The 20,809-nt window shown below is 48.1% G+C and overlaps 1 pseudogene; it reads right to left on the bottom strand.

Moving 5' to 3' along the window:
• Window positions 1–18,986: 18,986 nt before the first annotated feature.
• Window positions 18,987–19,931, bottom strand: LOC121436561 (annotated as a pseudogene).
• Between the last annotated feature and the right edge of the window lie 878 nt (window positions 19,932–20,809).

The raw sequence follows: 20,809 nt of genomic DNA, 5'->3' as shown, positions 1-20,809 counted from the left end.
AAACGTGTTACATGAAACAAACCAGCTGCAGAAGGACAAACACGGCTTGTTCTCTCTCATTTTGTAAACCTTAGACTTTGCTTTTTAGGATTTATTTATTTTTGTTTTTTTGAGACAGGGTTTCTCTGTGTAACCCTGGCTGTCCTGTAATTCACTCCGTAGATCAAGCTGGCCTGGAACTGGGAGACCCATCTACCTCTGTCTCCTGAGTGCTAGGATTAAAGGCATGCACCACCACCCCAGGGCCTAGTATTTATTTGTTTTTTTTTCTTTTTGTCGTGTGTGTGTGTGTGTGTGTGTGTGTGTGTGTGTGAGAGAGAGAGAGAGAGAGAGAGAGAGAGAGAGAGTTGGTTGGTATGTGTATATCAATATAACCAGAAGCTAGAGACATCAGTTAATCCTGGAGCTGGAGTTAGAGGCATCGAGCTACCTGATGTGGGTTCTGGGAAATGAACTCGGGTCCTCTGGAAGAGCAGTGTGAGCTCCTAACTCCTGAGACATTGCTCCAACCCTGGGTCCTAGACTTTTCTTTTCTTTTTTTTTTTTTTTTTTTTTTTGGTTTTTCGAGACAGGGTTTCTCTGTGGTTTTGGAGCCTGTCCTGGAACTAGCTCTTGTAGACCAGGCTGGTCTCGAACTCACAGAGATCCGCCTGCCTCTGCCTCCCGAGTGCTGGGATTAAAGGCGTGCGCCACCACCGCCCGGCTAGACTTTTCGTAGATGTGTAGGGTCATTTATATATAACATGGAAGCAGAAGCAAATGGGGAAGGGAGAAGACTCAAGAGTTTAGAGAAGAGAGAGTACAGAGGCTGAGTATGTTCAAAGTGCATTCTGTACACTCCTCACTGTACAACGAATGCTGATAACAGATATTGCTAGGAGAATTAGATGAGAAGCTAGATGTCTGGTACATCATGAATACACCCTAAAATGTTCTTTATTCAGGTGTTACATACATAGTCCTCCCTCCTCTGGAGAAGTCTGTGAGAAGGAAGGGGCCTGGCCTGTATCAGCTGCAGGAGAAGGGGAGGGAGGGCTAGCAAGGCTCGCACCTCCCTGGGCTTTTTCTCATGTGGGAATGGGGTGGCTTTCCAGGTGCTGGCTAGATCAGACCATGGGTTGGCTGGGGATTGGCGCCTCCTCTGCCCAAGGGTGGCTTCCTTCAGCCCTTGTGGTTGTTCTCTCTCTCTTTTTTTTTTTTTGTAGTTGTTCTCTTGGGGCTAATGTCACTCAGGGCACTCCGCATGAATAGAACAGGAACTCCCCACAGTAAATCCTGCCGGCCCTTGGAACCCGGGAGGACAATGGCAAGGTCCCTGGGTTCTGAGATGGAGACACCTTGCTACAGCGTCACTGCTCAGGCCTTGGTTACCTTCCTGTAAATGGGCACTGACTAGAGCCCCCTTGTCAGATCGTCCTGGGGATCATGGAGACTGGCGGTATCTGTACTTCAGTGCCTATATTCTCTGCTCCCTGCCCTACCCCAGAACAATATTCTCAGTCGCTGTCAGAAAGTGATCAGCATCCATGAATGCCTTTTGTGACACCACCCCAGCCACCTTGCCAGTGAGTTACATCACAGTCTGTCTTGTCCTGGATTCTCATCTTCCCTTTGGCCTCTCCCACCTGGCCCCTGGCCCCTCCTAGGCAGAAGCCCCAGCCTGCTTGTGGTCTGTCTGTAGGGTTAGCTGCAGAAGTTGCGGCCAGAGGCCTTCCTCCTGCCTCTCCTTCCACCTTGCCGCAGGGAAGCTCACCAGGCAGCACCCAAGGGCCACTCTAGCTCCAGAGCGCACTGAGCTGGAACCATCTGAGCCCAGCTCAGCATTAACTTGCAAGTCCCTCCTTCTGCAGAGCCAGGGCCACCATGGAGGCTCTGCTGGGCCCTGGCCTCCCTGCACTGCACCAGTAGCTGCAGCGCCTGATCTATGGCTCTGTCTGGGCTCTCTCCAGGAAAACTGCTGGCAAAACAACCCTTTTAAAGAGTTCTGTTAGATCCCTGTGTGCAGGCAGTCAGGTTATTCCAAACCACAGCCTGGGCCGCCCGGGCTCCAAGATGTTAGGCAGGTTGTCCCAGCGTAAGTTGGCATGGGTGTCTTTCTGGGGTGGGAGTGGGGCTCTGTGCCTTGTTTTTTTTTTTCCATTTGTTCAGGGTAAATGATTGGGAAACTGATAGCCATACTTCTGAGTCCCCTCCATGTCCCTTTATCCGTGAATCCTTTGGCCGAATTGTTTCTACGTGGGGACCATGATAACCAGGCAAACAGGAGCTGACTAGAAAGAGGTACAATGGTGGAAAAGGAGAGGCCTACCCAGCCTTGGAATCCTGTGGCATCTGGCAGGACTCCTGACTTCCTCAGTGCTTCCAGCCTCTGAGCCTCAACCTTCTCATCCAGAAAAAGAGTCAACCCTGGCTATTAAATTAGGACCCCTGTGCAGACTCAGCACTAGCAGGTGACAATAGACATGGGTCTCCTGCTCCCTCAAGGCCCAGCCCAGTGTCCTTGAGCTCCATTCACAAGGCTCAGGCCCAAGCCAACAGCAGAAAGATGGATTGTGGGTATCTGTGGTGGACAAGGTAGTGGTGATGTTGGACTCTAGTGTCCAAACACCGAGAAGGAGTCGCCCCCAGAGACCATCTCACACACCACAGCCGATGCAAAAGCATGAGGATTTTATTAATTCTGTCATGACAGGGTCCCCCAGCATTCAGGAAGCCAAGGGACCTCGAATAGCTGGTACAGTCTACTTTTAAAGGGGCCACAGAAGGAAGGGGGGTTGTTCTTTGACTATTCTGATTGGCTTATTTGATTTTTTTTTTTTTTTTTGGTTTTTCGAGACAGGATTTCTCTGTGGTTTTGGAGCCTGTCCTGGAACTAGCTCTTGTAGACCAGGCTGGCCTCGAACTCACAGAGATCCGCCTGCCTCTGCCTCCCGAGTGCTGGGATTAAAGGCGTGCGCCACCACCGCCCGGCTGATTGGCTTATTTGAAAGAGCTATTACCAATAATTGACTGGAGAGCTGTTGCCAGATCAGATGAGGTAAGAGGTCATTTTGACCCTGTTTCCCAGGGGACCGAACCAAAGCATACGTATATGGGTAATTGTTCAGAAACTGAGTACGTGCGAGTGTAGCTGTTAGGTCCTTGGTTCCCAGGGGAGGAGGGGAAGCACTATGGCACAGAGGCTGAGAGGATTCAGCATTGTCAAAAATGGCTTCAGGATTGTCTTAAAGTCTTACAAGAGGATAGAAATCAAAAGATCTAAACCCACTTGAGGACTAGAGGAAGCACTTCCTAAGAGAAGATCAAGTTGCTTTCATTATAGAGACTTGGACTTTCCCAGTGCCCAGTTTGTATCTGATTCCTGGAGGCATCCAGGCCTTGGAGCCACTGCTTAGAAATCAGATTCTAGGCTGGTTGGTGGTGGCACACACCTTTAATCCCTGAACTTGGGAGGCAGAAGCAGGAGGAATCTGTGTGAGTTAGAGGCAAGCTTGGTCTTATAGAGTGAATTATAGGACAGCCAAGGCTGCACAGAGAAATCCTGTCAGAGAGAGAGAGAGAGAGAGAGAGAGAGAGAGAGAGAGAGAGAGAGAGAGACTGAGCATGCACCAGCAAGATGCATTGTCATTGATGGTCGCTGTCATTGTTGCTATGCTCTTACCTGGTATTCTCAGGTGTGAGAACAGCAGAGACCCTCCCAGCAGGTGACACGTGATGGATGAATCAAATGACATCACAAACATCACAGGTCGGAAGTCATGTTTCTGGGTCTACTTCTTAATTACTCAAGAGCTCTGGACCTGCCTGAGCCTCAGTTTCCACCCCAGAGAAATGGGCTTGATCATTCCTCTCACATTAACCCCATGGGTTTGGGGTGGTCAGGGAAGGGAATGCTTGAGAGGGTATTTACTACCTGCAAAGTAGAAGTCACAACCAAGTAGCTCACAGGGTTGGAAAATTAACAGTGATGGTTGGGGGTACGGGTGATGATTGACCGTGATAATTCGGGGTACAGCATGAGTTCTGTTAATGTATGTGATGCACTGCAGTGAGCTTTAAAGACTAAGAAAGATGCCATATCTTATTTATTTATTTATTTAGAGACAATGGGTAGTCAAGGATGACTTTGAGCTTTTGAGTGTCCTTTCTCCACCTCCCATGCCTGGTTTATGCAATTCCAGGGACTGAACCAAGACTTTGTGTATTTTACAAGCACAAGCTAAGCTATATCCCCAGCCTGAGAGGGCCTGTGATGCAAAATGAGCTTTCTTTTTTTTCCCAGCTATTTTAAACAAATTTTAAAACGTGTGTCAGAGGAAGGGATTTGAAGTAATTGCTTTGTGAGGAAAACAGCCCTTTATGGAGCTCAGTAGGGGCAATTGGAAAAGCCCAGCCCCATGGGAGTTAGATAGGGTGTGTGTGTTTGTGTGTGTGTGTGGGGGGGGGGGTTGTGTGCCCCAGATCCAAGCCCTTTGAAACTATGAGGAAGTGTGTCCTTGGGGAACTGGGACTTAGAAAATGCTAGTCCCAACACATTCAAGCCAGTACCGGCCCCTCAGTGTTTCCCTTGGCTGGACTGCACCAGAGCTGGTTGGCAAAGGAGCTTGGGAAATGAGGTTTGCAGAGATGAGCTCTCAGGAGGCTGCGCATGCAGAGGAAGGCCAGGCGGTGGATCTGAGATATTAACCAACCGAGCAACCAAATACCTCTGAGAAGAATACCAGAGTATTCAGGAGAGGGGTTCAGACCTGAATTCAGATCAGAATTCCCCATGGGATTTGACTAGCTAGGGTGGATGTGATACAGTCCTGTAATATTGACTACTTAGAAGGCGGAGGCAGGAGGATAGCAAGTTCAAGGCCCACCTGGGCTACATATAGAGAGAGGAGAGCTGTGCTTGCATCAGAGGCCTCATGACTCCTGGGAAACTGAGACCTCTAGCTCTGGAGTTAGTGGCACCGCAAATGCAGACCATAGCCAGGACCCAGGCAAGCCCCTGTGAATAAAACATTCTTATTAGACAAGGACACCAACAATTCCATCACAGGGTTGCAGGGTTGCAGGGTTGCAGGGCAGGGGTAAGTAGGCACACAGTGCCTGAAGTAGGGCTGCCATGGTTACCAAGAGGCAGTTCGGGGCTGCTGTGATGCCCAGGCCTGCCTTCTGACCCCCAAGAGGAGAACTCTGCAGGCCCTCCACCCTGCCCTGCACTCCTCCCAGGCAGCACATTGGCAGGAGTCTGTCCTTTGGAGAGGGATGCAGGAAAATGCCCTTTTTTGATGAGACAGCAATGAGGTGATGTCTGGGTTTTTATAGCACCACGGCTGAGCTGGTGCCAGGTGCCAGTCCAGGCCAAATCCCATGAGCCGCATTTGTCCTCTGTGCGCCTGGCCTTGGGGATCCCTAGGGGGTCTACGCTGAGATCCAGCTTTGGAGAAAAGTTGCCTGTAGCAGATGAAGCCTACAGCCTCCACTGGGAACCCAGGCAGAGCCCTTACGTCAGTCAGTCATGCTCCCTTACTTTCTTTCTCTTTCTTTGTTTTTTTGAAGTAGGGTCTCATGGGGCCCAGGTTAACACAGACTCAATGTATAGCCAAGCATGACCCTGAGTGCCTGGTCTTTCTCCCTCACCTCCAACTTTGAGTCTTTTCTTTAATAAGTAACAACTATTTTTTATTTCATTTGACCAGAGTAAGTAACTCTTTGAGGTGTAGGAACTACCACTTACCCCTTTTAGAGGATAAACCTATATGGGTTTATTATCTTGCCTTTAGGGGCCCAGGGCTAAGTGTCAAGTCATGACTTTGTGCTATTGATGAATTGTGGGTCAGACTTCCAGGGCCTGAGTCTTCACAGTTATTCTGGGTCTCTTGTATGCTCCACAAAAGGACCCACAGCCTAGAGAATTTGAAAGTGTTTGTAGTATTGTACAGATGTTTCATCTTATTTCACTTTAATTTTTTTTTTGTCTTTTTATGTTACTTTCTTTGAAACAGGATTTCCCAGTGTAGCCTGGAACCTGCGGTGTATCCCTAGCTGGCCTCAAACTCAAAATCCCCTACTTCAGTCTCCTGGGTGCTGGGAGCACAGGCATCTGCCACCATACCCAATTTAGGGTTGTATTTTAAATGGAGAGGAATTCCCAGAAGAAACATGAACCTCTTAAAAAGGAAGATCCCACTACAGAAGTGTGTTGGGAGCTGTGGACCCCCAGACCCTGAATTTCCTGTGACCCCCCTGCCTGCCAGAGTAAACAATTTATAATGCTTGCAGCTGCTCTGAGCAAAACAACTTGTCCTGTGTTTGCAGCTAGAGAATTGGTTTCTGGTGGGTTTGGCTGGGGTGTGGCTATCAGTTAAGGATCCCTATATAAGCTGCCCTGGACCACACTAAAGGGGGCATTCTTGGCATTCTTGTTTCAAGGATGACCTGTGTCCCCACGTCTCCATCTGTGTGTGTACGTGTTTAAATCTCCAGCCCCTTTCCTGGCTCCCATACTGTCCCTTAGTGCAGACGCTACAAAGTGTCTGCCAGAGGCAGTGAGAGCTCCTGAGGTCCCATGAGGTCCTGCTCTCCAGAGATAAGCCATAGAACAATCCATCATAAGGCCCCTCCAGACTTCCCTCTGCAGGGACAAGTGTATGTTAAAATTTAGGAGGTTTTGTTGTTTTTTTGTTTTGTTTTGTTTTTTGAGGCAGGGTTTCTCTGTATAGCCCTGGCTGTCCTAGAACTCACTCTATAGACCAGGCTGGCCTCAGACTCACAAAAATCTGTCTGCTTCTGCCTCCCTAGTGCTGGGATTAAAGGTGTATGTTACCACTGCCTGACAAAATTTAGGTTTTTAACTTGGGCAGTGGTGGTGCATACCTTTAGGCCCAGACAGAGTTGCATGACAACCAAGGCTAAGCAGAGAATCCCTGCCTTGTGGGGTGGGGGAACACAAGCAAGTAAACAATCGTGCTGCATTTATCCTGGTTCTGCAGTTTGCTTTTTGCAGAAAGCAGCAGCTCTTTGGATGTGGAGATGATGGACCATTTGCTTAGCTGGGGGCCAGAAGTAAAAAACCCAAACCAGGCAAAGGAGAGTAGCTCTTGAAACGCAGAGAATATTTTTTGGGGAGGGGTAGGAGTGTTTCCAAGACAAGGTTTCTCTGTAAATAGCTCTGGCTGTCCTGGAACTCTGTAGACCAGGCTGGCTTCGAACTCAGAAATCTACCTGCCTCTTTCTTCTAAGTCCTGGGATTAAAGGCGTGCACCACCACCACCCATCTGAAATGCAGAAATTCTTAAATTGGTGGGTTTGTGGTGAAGTGACCAGTCCACTGTGTAAATACCGAGCTGGGTGCACTGTGAGCAGCTTTAGAAGCAGTGCCTTTGACCCCTCTGCTACATTTAAGGTGATCCAGATGTAAGATTCTTGTTTGTTAGATGGAGAAAGAGGGGCAAAGATGGAAAGGGACTCAGAGGAGGCAAATGAGGAACTAGCCCCTCAGATGGCCTTGAGATCAGTAACAGAATACTGCAGTCGTCTGGACCTGGGCACCCTGCCCTGGCTTCATCAGGAGCTGTGTTCTGCAGAGTCAGGAGGGTGAGGGAGTCGGCCGGCTCAAGCTGCCAGGATGAGCCTCTGCAGTCCCTACTGAGAGATTTACAGCTGCCAGGTACCCACAGAGGTTACAGAGAAAAGACCTGGTGCAGTACCAGGGACTCTGCAGTGCCTGTGGGTGGCTGGCTTCTCCAGATTCTGGCAGCCCTCCCAGAACTAGCCTAAGCTGGTGTAAGTATGAGTGGGTAAGGGGCAAGCAAGGACCCCTATCGGCAGAACCTGATCCCCTCTTTTATTTTGGCTGTTTTTGTTGTCATTAGTTTTGTGGGACCCTGTGCATACTAGGCAAGGTCTTATTCACTTATTAACTACATCTCCAGCCCATCTGAGAATGATTCATCAATACGGCCAGGCAGGCCTTTTGGAGCATGGATACCCAGGCCTTTCCTAGCTACAGCAGGATGGTCTCATATCACCTAAACAAGCAGCTACCGTTACTGAGTAAGTCTCCTCTACTAAGCATGGTACCCCTGTCCCATCGCCCCCCCCCATTTCATTCTTCAGGTAGCCCCAACCAAGCAGCCTCAAACCCAGCAGGGAGGCTCTGTTACTCTCCCCACTCACATGGCTCAGAGAAGCCAAAATGCTTGCCCAGCGGCTGAGGTATAGCTCAGAGAGCGTTGACTAAAACAGAAGCCCGCACAAGGCCACTGGGGTCATCAGTGGATTAGAGTCTGGAATGCCATTTCTGAAGTCCTAAACTTAACTGGCAGGCTGTTCTCAAATTCTGTATGAAGATGATAACCTTGAATTGATCCTCCTGCCTCCACTTCTTCAGTGTTGGGATTACAGGCATGCACCATCAAACCGGTTTTATACAGTGCTGAATATGGAACCCAGAGCATACTAGGTAAGCCCTCTACCAAATGAGCTGCATCCATGGCCCCTATAATTCTTTTTATTATTTTTGGGGTGTATTCACTGTGTGTATGTGTATTTGTGCACCTGCATACAGATATGCTTTCAGAAATGCAGCTGGAGCCAGGCAATGGTGGTGCATGCCTTTAACCCAACACTTGGGAGACAAAGACAGGCAGATCTCTGGTGAGTTTTGAGGCCAGCCTGGTCTACAAGAGCTAGTTCCAAAACAGCTAGGACTGTTACACAGAGAAACCCTGTCTCAGGGGAAAAAAGAAAAGACAATGCAGCTGGAAAATGACAGAGCACATGGATGAAAATCAATGGCAGAAATCATATTCCATAGCTGGGCAGTGGTGGCGCACGCCTTTAATCCCAGCACGTGACAGGCAGAAGCAGGTGGAGCTCTGAGTTTAAGGCCAGCCTAGTTTACAGAGTTCCAAGACAGATAGGGCTGGACAGAAACCCTGTCTTGAAATACAAACAAACAAAAGAAAATAAACATAACACAATCTCTTTTTTTTTTTTTTTTTTTTTTTTGGTTTTTCGAGACAGGGTTTCTCTGTGGTTTTGGAGCCTGTCTTGGAACTAGCTCTTGTAGACCAGGCTGGTCTCGAACTCACGGAGATCCGCCTGCCTCTGCCTCCCAAGTGCTGGGATTAAAGGCGTGCACCACCACCACCCGGCAATCTCAAAAAAAGAGTAATAGCTCGCTCCCCGGTGGCATTTCACTCCTGCTCAGGGGCCTACATAGACGACAACAGTATCTTCAGAGAACATTTGCTTGGTACCCCAGCAGGTAAATAAGTGGGGCCAAGGGGGGCAGCCAGTTTGGGGGGCATCCTGGTTTGCTTTTCTATTGCCGTGATAAAACACTGATGAAAAACAACTTGAAGAAAAACGTTTTCATTTTATAACTCCCAGGTCATTCCCCAACACTGATGCAGCTCAGGGCAGGAAGTCAAGGCCCGAACCTGGAGACAGACAAGGTAGCAGAGACCGTGGAGCAACTCTGCTTACTTTTCCTGGCTTGCTGGGTTGGCTTTCTTACACAGTCCAGACCACCCACCTAGGAATGGGACCTCCCACCCTGGGCTGGGAGAAAATGACAGGCTTGTCGGTGACCAATATGATGTAGGCAATTCCTCAACTGAGGTTCCCTCTTCTCGGGTGACTCTAGTCTGTGACAAATTGACAAAAGCTAATCAGCGCAGGAGGCCAGACCAGGGGACACGGAAGCAACCCCTTCCAAGTGGCAGGGCTAGGACTCCTGGTGGATTTGGAGACTGGATATTGAGTTGAGCAGATCGGTGTCTGCTCACTTAGTCACTGTACCAGTTAGATCTGGAGCCTAGTGCCTGGTCCCCAACCTTCAGGGAAGTGGCAGAACCTTTAAGAGGTAGGACCAGTGGGACATCTTTGAGTCACCAGGGATCATGGGACCCTGGCTTCTTCCTCTTTCTCGTGTGCTGATGGTAAGGAAGCAGTTTGGTTGTCCTCTCATGCTGTGATCTCTCTCACCATAAGCCCAAGCTGTAAGCTTTTGAGCTGTGAGCCAGAATAACCCTTTTCTCTCTATACATTGAGTGTCTCTGGTACTTCTCACAGGGATGGGGCGCTGGGTGATGTGTCTTCTCACAGGGATGGGGAGCTGGGTGACGGGTCTTCTCACAGGGATGGGGAGCTGGGTGACGTGTCTTCTCACAGGGATGGGGAGCTGGGTGACGTGTCTTCTCACAGGGATGGGGAGCTGGGTGACGGGTCTTCTCACAGGGATGGGGAGCTGGGTGACGTGTCTTCTCACAGGGATGGGGAGCTGGGTGACGGGTCTTCTCACAGGGATGGGGCACTGGGTGACATGTCTTCTCACAGGGATGGGGAGCTGGGTGACGTGTCTTCTCACAGGGATGGGGCGCTGGGTGACATGTCACCCCCACAAAGGTTTTAATCCTGGCCTGAGCCTGGTCACTCTACTACCGTCATGAGGCCTTGGGGTGTCCCCTGTCTTGTTCTTGTGGTCTCTGGCGGATTTGTAGCATGTCCTCCATAGGCCATCCATGTGCTGGTCTCTAATTAGTCTCCTAGTCCACAGCCCGGGATGCCCTGGGCTAGAGTAGACTGGAAAACCTTTGTACCTGCGGTGGACCAGGAGGCTGGACCTGGGCAGCTGAAGGAGCAAGTGAGCACAGGGAAGAAGGGAGGGGCACAGGATGACCAGGAGTCAGACGTCCTCCTTTTGTCAGAGGCATCTATGTGCCCTTGGCACTTTCACACTTGGGTTTGTGTCCACTTCTCGCAGCTTGTCAGGTGGAGAGGTGACTTTATCCCCATCCTACAGAGGACAGGAAGAAGGTGCCAGATGGTTTAAAACTTACCTGACTGCACAGCGATAATCCCAATTACTCTGGAAACTGAGGCAGGGGATCCTTGAACCCAGGAGTTTAGGATCAGCCTGGGTAACATTTTATTCAAAAATAATGAAATAATACATTTTAAAGGAGAAGTGAAGGAAACATGCCCGGTGTCACACAGCTAGAAGCAGCCCTGCAATTTGCATCCTCTTTCCTTTTCGCTAACGTACAACCCACTCAACATGGTATATTCGCCATGTTAAAGTACAGAGTTCAGTGGCTTTATCACAGGCTGTGTTAGAGTCTCCGTTGCTGTGCAGAGACACCATGACCACGGCAACTCTCATGAAGGAAAACATTTAACTGAGGTGACAGCTTACAGTTTCAGAGGTTTATTCTGTTATCATGGCAGGGAGCATGGTGGCCATGAGTATGGTGGCATGCGGTCAGACATGATGCTGGAGAATTCTACGCTTCGATCCAAAGGCAACAGGCAGTGAACTGTTTCCCTGGACGTGGCTTAAGCATCTATGAGACTTCAAAGTCCACCTCCATAGGGACTACAGAGAATGGAGAGAGCTGGGATGTGTTAGTTAGGTTTGTGTGACTACCCGAGGCAGTCAAGTGAGAAGAGAGAAAGTTACAGTTTGGAGGTTCAAATTCAAGATGGGGGTTGAACTGCCTATGATCTCTGTGGTGGTTTGAATGAGAACGGCCCCCACAGGCTCTTAGGTTTGAATACTTGGTCCCCAGTTGATGAAACTGTTTGGGAAGGATTAGGAGGTGTGGTGTTGGAGGAGGGGTGTCATTGGGGGGCAGGCTTTGAAGTTCAAAAGACTTGTGAGTTTCCCAGTCTCTCTTTGCTTCACGGTTGTGGATCAAGATGAGAGCTCTGAACAGTCTTTACTCCACCATCCTGGACTCTACCCCTCCTGAACCACAAGCCAAATCAAAGGTTTTCTTTCCTGAGTTGCCTCAGACATGTTTTATCAGAACAGCCTGTGATGAGATGGTGAGGAACAATGGGGAAGAAGCACACTGGGCAGGGTTGTGATGTCATAGGCCAGCAAGCAGAGAGTAAGGGGATGGAGTCACACAAATCTAACTAACACATTCCAGTCCTCTCCATTCTCTATGGTCCCAGGCAACCACCAAATCTTTCTTTATGGATTCACCAGCTCTGGGCATGTCAATAAATGAGATATATATATATATATATATATATATATATATATATACAACGCTTGCTTCTTATGTGTGGCTTCTTTCACTTAGCAAGTTTTCACAGTTCATTCGCATTGTAGCGTGAGTTGGTGTTTCGTGGCTTTGTGTAAATACAAGCATAAATCCAGTGTATGGATGCGTTTGTTTTCTCCATTCATAACCCAGGTAATTTTGGCTCCCAAGCCTAGTGCCATTTTAGGTGGTTTCAGCAGCAGCCACATGGCCTTGGGATCCTAGAGGCTATGTCTTTACTAGTGTTCCTCTCTCTCATCTTGCATATGACAGTGTTACGCAGGTTAATGACCACACAGCTGAGTATCTGAAGTGCTACCAAACCAGAAAGAGACTCAAAGGGCAGATTGAAGGCTGGGACAATAGCTCAGTAATCGTGCCTGCCTAACAGGCGAGGCCCTCAATTCAGTTCACAACCCGGAAGAAGAATAAAGAGGAGAAGAAGACAGCATGAGGAGAGACTGACCAAATGATGTGTTCACTAAGGCCCCTGAAGTGGGGCTGCCAGGACCCCTGACTTGCTCCTTAGGGGTTAAGCAAACTTCAACAGGAACCACTCCTTAGAGTTAGTAGTGATAATTGCTTAAGAGTAAAAACTTGCTCGGGGCGTAACTCACTGGGCAGAGTGCTTGCCTAACATGCCCAAGGCCCTGGGCTCAATCAGCATCACATATTATGGGAGACATGGTGAGCCATGCTTGTATTCCCACCACTCAGGAGGCAGAGACAGTAGGATCAGTTGTTCAGGGTCATCCTTAGCTGAGTCTTTGAAACTGTCTCATAGAAACAAAAAGGTAGTAATAGCTCAGAACAGAGCAAGCCACGTACTTGTCTGGCTGATCTCTTATGTACCCACTGGGCACCTAACCTCCACTGGGGGTTGGGCTTGCGTGAGAGTCGCTTCACTGTTTGCATTTTAACAGCTGTTATAACCTGCTACTGGTTTGTCCGGTCCCTTTAAGAGACAAGCCCCGCCTATTCCCCCTTCCACTTCCTGCCTGGATCTTCTTTCTGCCTCCAAGCTGCACTGTATCCAGTTCCCCCCCCCCCCCCTTTTCTTCCATAAACTCTACCCACTTTCTCTGCATGGCGTCTATCCATCTCTCACCCACCACGGCTCCTCTGAAACCTAGGACCTGCAGACCCGCCAAGACCTGCCGCCTCCCCCCTGCCTGGGACCCACAGAGGCCTCGGGTGGTGGGACCAGGCTGCCCCTCTGGCCCGCTGCCGCCCCTCAGGGAACAGTGCTGTTTTATCTAAACCATTACTACAGCGACTTTTGGTTAGCCACACGAGTGACCTGAAGATACTTAGTGAGTCCCACAGCTCGTAATCCGGACCTTGGTCCCTACGATGCTCAGTTCCTGAGGGCAAGGCCTTACGCAGGGCCTGTTTCAGAGAGCCCTCAGCGCTCGTGTGTTCTCTGACTTTATTGTCTGAAAGGGTGTGGGCCCAGGAACTAAGTGGGACTCGAGCCTGACGAAGAAGCCACACACTTTCATCAACTGTGAGCAGGAGATGGGGTAGGGGACAGAGCTGCTATAGGGCACCTGCCGAGCCTGTAGGCGGCTCAGTGTTCCGTGCCCAGCCTTGAAGAGAACAAAACGATAACATCCCAGGGCGTTTCTCAGATTTGTTTCAGAGAGACCAAGGCATTCCATTCTCTTCCTGGGTCCTGTGACCTTCATTTTCTGAACAAAGCCAAATAGCATGGTCAACAACTAACAGGCGGTGTGAGACAGATTTGTGTAACGTTGGTGTGGTTCCGGGTCCAGAAAGCAGAACAATCCAGCCTGGTATGGATGAGGCCCTTCCTCGGAGAAATGGAGGGTATCGCCTCATGGAGACAAGAGGAAAGACACAGCCAGTAAACAATGTGGATTGTGAAGCAGAATCCTGCATTCCAATTCTACCTCTAACCCGTCTTTAATCCCAGCACTCAAGAGGTAGGGGCAGGCGGTTCACTGAGCTTGAGGTTAGTCCGGTCTACCGAGCGAGTTTCGGAACAACCAGGGCTACACAGAGAAACCGTGTGAGTGTGTGTGAGTGTGTGTGTGAGTGTGTGTGAGTGTGTGTGTGAGTGTGTGTGTGTGAGTGTGTGTGTGTGTGAGTGTGTGTGAGTGTGTGTGTGTGTGTGTGTGATGGACACGACAAATTCTGTCTGTGACTCCACGGAGATGGTGTGTGGATGCTACTAAGGTGGAACACATAGCATCTATCGATGAAAGAAAGGTGAGGAGCAAAGCATCCCCAGCAGATTCCAGAAGATTCCAGAAGAACTAACATGGCAGCAGCTGCCAGGAATAGCTCAATCCCATGGGGCACTTGGGGAAGATAGCAGTTCTTGAAATCCTGAAGGTGTGCCTATGGGGCTGAGAGAAGTGGGCTCCAGCAGGCCTTGCGGAGGAGACTGAGAGCATTTGGTACGGAGCAAACCGAAAGAGACTGGCTGCCAGTAGGTCGTGGTGGGTGGCAGAGGCTGCTGGCTGGGACAAGAGAAAATGCCTGGAGCAGGCAGCTTTGTGGGCAGCCCCCTGTGAGGGTCCTCTAGGAGGAAACCTGAGCTTGTCCAGAAATCCTAGTCCCAGATTAGATCTCCGGATGCCTCAAGGCCTCACCCACAGGGAAGTGGGCAGGGACGGGGATGGGGAGTCTGGGCTGTGGGATGAAATGGACAGTGTGGTTCAAACCCAAGCCACGGACGAAGAAACACTGAACACACAATGATTGACGTCTCTGTGTGCACAGAAAGGGTGAGAGCCTTGCTCAGGCTCACACAGCCCAAAACAGCAGATTCCTGTGTCCAAGGTGCCCCCGGGCCTACGTAATCATAGCTAGACCCTTTCTGGAAGTACTAGCTTCCTCCCAGCACAGACCCTGAGCCTTAGGTGTCTTCAGGAAATGAAGATAGCAGTTTTGCTTATCCCAGCGGCATTGCGTAAACGAAGAGATGTATTTGCATAGTCTAGACTCTAGCAGTTCTCAACCTGTGGGTCACGACCCCCACAGGGCTGCACATCAGCTATTTACATTATGATTCATAATAGTAGCAAAACTGCAGCTATGAAGTAGCGAAAAGAATTTTATGATTGGGGATCACCACAGCACGAGGAACTGAATACAGGGTAGCAGCGTGATTGCACCATCGGCACCACAGTTTGCACCTTACTGGGAAGCTGGCAGGGTGATTCAACCCAGTGATTACTGCACAGGGGAAGAAACTGAGGCCAGACGGGGCATGTGGGTCTTGGCTGGTAATCAGAAAAGAAACTTCTGAAATCCTCTTGGGTATGAAGCTTGTCATCTCCAGCCTCCTGCCCTGGCTAGTGACAACCATTCCTTGCCAGGAGGGTAGCTGGCAAGGCCAGACCCTACCAACCCTGCTGTGTCCTCCCAGTTGCTCAAGGTGAATCACAACCTGAGTTCTCACCGGCACAGCTGACAGCCTCGAAGGGAAATTCCTCACTATGGAGACCTCTCAGGCAATCAGCTGATCCCCCCCCCCCCCATTAACCCCCTTTGTGGTTGTTGCTTTGTTTTGTTTTGCACCCTAGGGACAGACTGCCTTCCTAGACATGACATTAGAGCCTCCTAGTGGCCAGCAAAGGGTAGAGCAAGAGAGTATCAACCCTGGGGATCCCGCTCATCTTAGCTGTGCCTCTGGGCCAGCTGGAAGCAGCCACTCAAGCAGAACTCTCAAAACCAGACCCACTCCAGGGGAGCTATGGGCCCAGACTGGTGGGGTGAACTGGCTAGGACACATCCCCAGACTGGTGGGGTGAACTGGCTAGGACACACCCCCAAAGTTCTCTCACATTTTGTACCCAGAACACACCAGTTTCAGGTGCCCTACTTATTAAAGCCCCTATAATGGGGGAACATCTGACTTTTACTTTTTTTTTTTTTTTTTTTTTTTGGTTTTTCGAGACAGGGTTTCTCTGTGGTTTTTGGAGCCTGTCCTGGAACTAGCTCTTGTAGACCAGGCTGGTCTCGAACTCACAGAGATCTGCCTGCCTCTGCCTCCCGAGTGCTGGGATTAAACATCTGACTTTTAATGAGAGAAAATGGGGTCTCACTGTTTAGGTCAGGTTGACCTCAAAATCCTCCTGACTCAGCCTCCCCAATTAACTGGAGCTACATGTGTATGCATCACACCCAATGCGAATTATAGGTTTTAAAATTTGCTTAATCTAGTATAAAAAATTTTAATCTAGTATACTTTATCTAATAGACTTTTATCAAAGTTTATTTTAAATGGGATGGTGGTACATACCTTTAATCCCAGCACTCCAAAATATTGTACACATAATAAATAAATTTAAAAAAAAGAAAAGATAAGAAATTGGTCTTGCTGCTTGTGGCTTGTGTCCCAGAACTCTTGGTGCTGGCTTCTTCCTTTTTGTGCATTCATTAACAGACATTTTATTAAGTTTATTTTCTATAAGAGCTATAACAGCAAATTGTTTAGCAGAAACCTGTTCAATTGAGAGACCAAATGGATCCAAGAAAGATGAAAATTAAATACTTAAATTAATCAAAAGGCGTTGAGTGAGGTTCTGTCCTGCCTGGTCCCACAGCCATTCAGTCCCAAAGAAACACACAGAAGTCTACATTAGTTATAAACTGGTTGGACTATTAGCTCAGGCTTCTTATTAACTCTTATTTCTTACATCTTAGCCCATAATTCTTGTCTGTGTTAGCCATGTGGCTTGGTACCTTTTATCAGTGAGGTATTCTCATCTTGTGTCTGGATGACTGCAAACTGAGTCCTCTTCCCAGAATTCTCCTGTTCTCATGGCCCTGCCTCTACTTCCTGCCTGGTTGTCCCACCTATACTTCCTGCCTGGCTACTGGCCAATCAGCGTTTTATTAAAACAATACAAGACCATTGTCTCGCAGCAGAAAGGCACTATGACACCACCTAAAACCTATCGCCACAGTGGTAATAGGCTAAGGAAGATTGCTCTGCAGCAAGTTATCTCGTGTGAATGTTAGCGGTTACACATTAGGAAGCAAGTCTGTCTTTCAGAAGAGTATGATACAAGTACAATGATCCCTGCCTGAGTCCAAGATATTTGGCCAGGAAAAGGTCAAGATGGCTAAAGGTAAAGCCAAAAGGAAAGGAACAGGTGTAGAGAATTCAAGCTATAGAGTTAAACAGATGGCAATGGATCAGGCTTCTTCCTCCCGAAAGTTAATACTGCATCGAGCTACCCGCCCCTGCCTAATGTTATGCCCAGACACGCAAAATCCCCTAAAAACCAAGAAGGAGACCAAGTCCTGTATGTAAAAGCCTTTATTTAAAAAAAAAGAACACCTGATCTTTGATAAAGAAGCAAAAAAATATCAAATGGAGAAAAGAAAGCATATTTAACAAGTGGTGCTGGCATAACTGGATATCAACATGTAGAAAAATGAAAATAGACCCATATCTATCACCATGCACAAAACTCAAGTCCAAATGGATCAAAGACCTCAACATAAAGCCAGCCACACTGAACCTTATTAAGGAGAACGTGGGAAGTACACTTGAACACATTGGCACAGGGAACCACTTCCTAAATATAACCCCAGCAGCACAGACACTGAGAGAAACAATTAATTAATGGGACCTCCTGAAACCAAGGACATGGTCAACAAGACAAAACGACAGCCTACAGAATGGGAAAAGATGTTCACTAACCCCACATCAGACAGAGGTTTGATCTCCAAAATATGCAAAGAACTCAAGAAATTGGACACCAAAAGATTACATAATCCAATAAAAAAAGTGGAGTACAGACCTAAACAGAGAACTCACAACAGAGAAATCTAAAATGGTTGAAAGACACCTAAGGAAATGTTCAACATCCTTAGTCATCAGAGAAATGCAAATCAAAACAACTCTAAGATTCCATCTTACACCTGTAAGAATGACCAAGATCAAAAACACTGATGACAACTTATGCTGGAGAGGTTGTGGGGAAAAGGGAACACTTCTGCAATGCTGGTGGGAATGCAAGCCGGTACAACCCCTTTGGATGTCAGTGTGGTGATTTCTCAGAAAATTAGGAAACAACCTTCCTCAAGATCCAGTAATACCACTTTTGGGTATAAATCCAAAGGATGCTCAATTGTGCCACAAGTACATGTGCTCAACTATGTTCATAGCAGCTTTGTTTGTCATAGCCAGAACCTGGAAACAACCTAAATGCCCCTCAATTGAAGAATGGATAAGAAAAATGTGGCACATTTACACAATAGAGTACTACACAGCAGAAAAAGATAATGACAGCTTGAATTTTGCAGGTAAATGGATGGAGCTAGAAAACATTATTTTGAGTGAGGTAACGCAGACACAGAAAGACAATTATCACATGTACTCACTCATAGGTGTTTTTTTGTTTTTTTGTTTTTTTTTGTTTTTGTTTTTTTTTGGTTTTTCGAGACAGGGTTTCTCTGTGGTTTTGGAGCCTGTCCTGGAACTAGCTCTTGTAGACCAGGCTGGTCTCGAACTCACAGAGATCTGCCTGCCTCTGCCTCCCAAGTGCTGGGATTAAAGGCGTGCTCCACCACCGCCCGGCTTTCATAGGTGGTTTTTAAACATAAAGCAAAGAAAGCCAGCCTACAAACCACAATCCCAGAGAACTTAGACAACAATATGGACACTAAGAGAGACTTACTTAGATATAATCTACAAGGGAAGTAGAAAGTAGAAAAAGACAAGGTCTCCTGAGTAAATTGGGAACATGGGGACCTTGGTGAAGGATTGAAGGAGGGAGGGGAAAGGCAGGTAGGGGAGCAGAGAAAAATGTAGAGCTCAGTAAATATCAATAAAGAAAATAAAAAAAAATAAAGCCTTTATTTTAAGCAAAGAGTCTTCTGCTGAACTCAAATACCAAGAAGTATGAGAGGTGGGGTTGGTTTTATTTTCAAAATGCTTCCGAAGTTATTCTATTATAAAGGAACATGGCTGAACAGGTAGGCGACAGACTTTCCATTGTCGGTTATTCTGATGGCTTCTGCCAGGGTCCTGGAGATGTCAATCACCTGTATTTTGGAACAGTGTTTCATCTTTTCCTCCTGAGGTATGTTATTGGTGACTACTACTGCTTCAAAGCATGCGTTGTTGATGCAAGAAATGGGTGGGCCAGAAAAGATTCCATGAGTCAGGATAGCAGAAACCCTGGTAGCTCCAGCTGCGAGAAGTTGGTCAACGGCGTGACAGATTGTACCACAAGTGTCAGCCATGTCATCGAGAAGAGAAGCCACCCGATCCTTCACGTCTCCTACCAGCACCATGCGGCCCACTTCACTGGCCTTCTTCCGTTCCTTGTGAATCAAGGCGAAATCCACGTTCAGTCTTTCTGCAATGGCGGTCACTCTCTCGGCTCCACCAGCATCAGGTGAGACAATAGTACAGTTTCTCCACTCAGGTATGTTCTCCCTTATCCACTTTAAGACTGCTGGTTCTGCATATAAATTGTCCGCTGGGCTATCAAAAAAAGCCCTGAATCTGAGATGCATGTAGATCCATGGTGATAATATGATCCGCTCCTGCGACAGAGTATTTGCCACAAGCTCAGCTGAGACGGGAGCCCGACTCTTATCCTGGCAGGCATAGGGGAAACATGGGATGACTACAGTAACCCGGCTGGCTGAAGCAATCTTGCAAGCATTAATCATGATCAAAAGTTCCATTAGATTGTCACTTATCTCACCACACCCACTCTGAACGATGTAGACATCCTCTCCACGTACACTTTCTCCAATTTCCACACAGCTCTCCTGGTTGCTAAATTTCTTAATCACCACCTTGCCTAGCTCCAGGCCCAGGCGGTCAGCGATTTCCTGGGATAAATCCTGGTGGGAGCTCCCGCTGAAGATTTTGATATTCCGCATCTTGGGTGACTACACAAACACGCTCTTCGCTCAGTGGTCACCGCCGCTGCAGAGACTGGACCCAAAGCCAGCTGGTAGCCTGAACACCTAGTGCACCGCGCACCACCGTTGCTACTCCGCCGTCTTACCGGTGCCTGCTTCTAATGTAGCACAATTAATAAAAAACCCATAGGCAGACATTGGGGTTCAACCTGAAGGTCAGAAAAGCAAAACAGCCAGACACTGGCTCTTACCTCTACCTGAGTCTGATCCTGCCTCCAGGAATCTCAGGATAAGACTGAGCCAAGAGCTGTCTCCTCCTGCCTTATATTCTTCTCTAGTGCTGGGATTAAAGAGTGCACCACTACAGCCTGGTTTCTTTTTTTTTTTTTTTTTTTTTTTAAAAATATTTATTTATTATGTATACAATAGTCTGCAGGCCAGAAGAGGGCACCAGACCTCATTACAGATGGTTGTGAGCCACCATGTGGTTGCCGGGAATTGAACTCAGGACCTTTGGAAGAGCAGGCAATGCTCTTAACCACTGAGCCATCTCTCCAGCCCTCTTTTTTTTTTTTTTTTTTTAATATTTATTTATTTAGTATACAATGTTCTGTCTGTATGTCTACAGACCAGAAGAGGGCGCCAGATCTCATTACAGATGGTTGTGAGCCACCATGTGGTTGCTGGGAATTGAACTCAGGACCTTTGGAAGAGCAGGCAATGCTCTTAACCACTGAGCCATCTCTCCAGCCCCTACAGCCTGGTTTCTATGGCAGCTAGTGTGGCTACTGGGATTAAAGTGTGTGTCACCACTGGCTGATCTGTAAGACTGACTAGTGGGGCTGTGTTACTCTCTGATCTTCAGGCAAGCTTTATTCATTAAAATCCAAATGAAC

Source organism: Microtus oregoni, unplaced genomic scaffold (assembly GCF_018167655.1).
Source record: "Microtus oregoni isolate MIOR12 unplaced genomic scaffold, Mior012 000049F_ref0000343, whole genome shotgun sequence".
NCBI lineage: Eukaryota > Metazoa > Chordata > Mammalia > Rodentia > Cricetidae > Microtus > Microtus oregoni.
Note: the sequence above shows the minus strand (reverse complement) of the source record. Positions and strands in the feature narration are given on the sequence as shown.